This window comes from Octodon degus, unplaced genomic scaffold, assembly GCF_000260255.1.
Source record: "Octodon degus isolate 3935 unplaced genomic scaffold, OctDeg1.0 scaffold00300, whole genome shotgun sequence".
Taxonomy (NCBI): Eukaryota; Metazoa; Chordata; class Mammalia; order Rodentia; family Octodontidae; genus Octodon; species Octodon degus.
Window position 1 is genome coordinate 63,346 of NW_004524876.1, and position 3,265 is coordinate 66,610.

Consider the following 3,265-nt stretch of genomic DNA (forward strand, 5'->3'; position numbering starts at 1 on the left):
TGCACTAGTGAACCCATACCTGGACCTAATTAACCTTGTTTCCCCAAGTTTTACATCTAATGTGTCCATACCAATGCATGTTTGTGCTGAATACTCCTGGCCCTCGCCAATCCACTTCCTTCCCTACGTATGCTCTTTGGACATGTCCCTGCTGCTCACACTTAGCTCATACAAGATGTCCAGATTGGATGCTAAATATTGGGATCCATCAGTCTCAATGTGACCTGTTCTATCCAGGGAGAAATGGCGATAGGAATGAGGAAAAGATAGACAAGAAGACAACAGTTTGGATGTGAGGGCTATCACCAGGTTTGATTTAGTTCCTCTGGCTGGCTGGGTGAGTGTCTCCTTCCTCTCTCAGTGCTCCATGTGCATCCCTCCCAAAGCTATATGCTTGGTCAGAAAGGACAACCACCACAGACATTCTTCAGGAGGACCATTCTTCAGTCAAGGGTATACAAGCAGCTGTGCTCCCCTGCTAGAACCTCCAAACAAGCTCTCAAGAGCTGAGTTGGGTGATTGCTCATCTGCCTGGTTGGTGAGACAAACATTTCCCCAACAACAATGTGGACATTTATTTATACCTTTGCAAAGTTAGTAACACATGGCACAAAGTTGCCTAGTGACCAATAGCTGATGTTAACCAGTCATGATGCTTTTCTCAGGACTGAGGTAGCTTGTTTGCTTCAATTGCTGAGGCCTACTCCCACTTACACACACTTGACCAGCTTTCTAGCTTACATTGCTCCCAGCAGATGTGTCTTAGGCTCTACTCTTTATAAGCACACCAGTCATGCTGGGACAGTTCACCTAATGGAACTTGTTCCACCACAATGACATTTTAAAGACCTTGTCTTTGACTTTGTGCACATTGCAAGTTTTAGGCAGTAGGAATCCAACACTCAAATTTAAGGAACACTGTCCAAACTATGCCACAGGGTGACTTGGTAAAGTATTATTATCTGATTGTTCCTCTCAGAAACAGCTTGACAATTAAAGAAATTTCAGGTCTTTCTCACCTCACAAAACAAATTAAATGAGACAATGCAAAAATGAGATTTATCAAAAATGAGGAGTAATGGAAAAACTGGCTCTACCCAGCAAACAAAGCGAAAGGCAGGAAGCAAAGCAAAAATAGAAATACATATTGGGTCTTGGAGACACATCTCAGGCTGCTATGATGAGCAGGTGCCTCACTGCACCCATGTTTTTATATGTCATTCCCATCTAAAGGGAACCCACAAGAAGTCCTACCTATGGGGTCCTGGGGGGTTGTGCTGCATAGATTTCAGGATCCCATTAAGCCTTACTTCCCAGCCAGTTCTAGGGTCCATGTCCTAAATCATTTATAGCTTGGAGAAATAAATGCTAATAATCTTTATAGAGTGCTTAAGGAGTGGAAGCCTTTGCTTTCTAAAGTGTCTTCAAACTGGGATGGGAAGTAGACATACTAGGAAGCACAGGTTCTTCACTACCTTGCTGGCCTGGTTGAAGAAAGAAAAACTGATAGAAAACAGTGACTATCAAACTTTTTTGACAGGAGGAAAAAAAAAAACTTTACTAGTGGTCTAAATGTGAGAGGTCTTTCATGATTTCTGTAGAGAAGAATGCATGTTAGAGAGTCATGTCACATAAAGACCTGTCATATCAAGAGCCTGAAAGCGTTCACCTTAGCAGGGTCCTGTTTACTTCCCTGCATAGCAAAATTTGACAGAACAAAAGAAAGAAGAAAAGCAAATCAAAAGTGCATTGCAATTTTGGGAAACTCAGGGTAGGCTACTGTGAAGAGACAAAGTAGCAGGTTTCTTGTGGCACATGCATTCTCTTTGTGATCCACATTTACAAATAGAAGCCTGCAAGAAGTTCTGCATACAGAATCCTGAGCAGCAGTGCTCTACAAACTCTAGGATTCCACCGTGTCTCTCTTCCAGCCAGCATAAGACATGCTCTATTTTCTACCTCACTACTGAACACCAGTATTATATGGAAGGAATATTTTGGGTCCTAAAATAATATAATACAAAAAGTAAAAGTAAAATACTGTTCCTCTAAGGTTATGAAAGTGTGACACCCTTAAAATATGATGATATAAGAAGTAAGTACCTGTTTTAAAAGTGTTTTGATATATTTAAATCCTAAAATATCTGAGGAAGAATTTCACATATCATCTTAAAAAGAATAAATGATAACAAGTGTAAATTGCTCCAATCTTAAGGACATGATTCAATTGTTTTAGCATGTGTCAAGCAGATTGTCAGAAGTGTTAAAATCATTAATTTGATTAATAAAGTTATGAAAATATCTTTTAGTAAGTAATATTTGAATAAGTGTTTTACAAGCCATTGTAGAATATATCATTTATTTCACACAGAAGGCATGAGACAATAATGAAGTGTCATAGTGAATGGAACAAAAATTACACTAAAAATTAATGGAGGGGTCAGTCTCAAGCGAGCAGGAGGCTATCGAATGCAGCAGCGGAGCAATGCCTAAATCAAAAGAACTTGTTTCTTCAAGCTCTTCAGGCAATGATTCTGATAGTGAAGTTGGCAAAAAGTTAAAGAGGGAAAAACAAGTTGCTCCAGAAAAGCCTGTAAAGAAGCAGAAGACTGCTGAAACTTCAAGAACTCTGTCATCTTCTAAGCAGAGCAGCAGCAGCAGAGATGATAACATGTTTCAGATCTGGAAAATTAGATATGTCAGTGTTGGGGATTTTAAAGGGAAAGTTCTAATTGATATTAGAGAATATTGAATGGGTCCAGAAGGTGAAATGAAACCAAGAAGAAAAAGTATTTCTTTAAATTCAGAGCAGTGGAGCCAGCTGAAGGTGCAGATTTCTGACACTGATGATGCAGTAAGAAAACTGTGGAATGGGGGGCCATAAAAATCTGTGCTGTTATAGTTGTTTCACTCTGTCTTTTTGCATTAGTTTGGTTTTCTAAACATTGTTTTCCAAGCTGTTATATAATTGGGATTGCAGAAGAATTTGCAACATGAACACATTTTTAAGTGCATTATTAAAAATGTCCTGAGTGAAGCTAATTGTCAGCTTTATTAAGGAGGACTGCTTTGTGCCCAGCACCTAGTGTAAAATAAAATCAAGTAATTTCACTCAAAAAAATTAGTGAAGTAATGCAGCTGATATATATGATTATAAGAAAATATACAGTGCATTTTTATCCATTTAATGAATTTTTGTTTCATTATATACATAAATTAAGAGAATTTTTTGAAAACTCATGAATAATTCATGCATCAGATTCAC

The 3,265-nt window shown here is 38.4% G+C and overlaps 1 pseudogene; it reads left to right on the forward strand.

The window, feature by feature from the left end:
• The first annotated feature begins 2,485 nt into the window (after positions 1-2,485).
• Positions 2,486-2,884, forward strand: LOC105741117 (annotated as a pseudogene).
• The last annotated feature ends 381 nt before the right edge of the window (positions 2,885-3,265 follow it).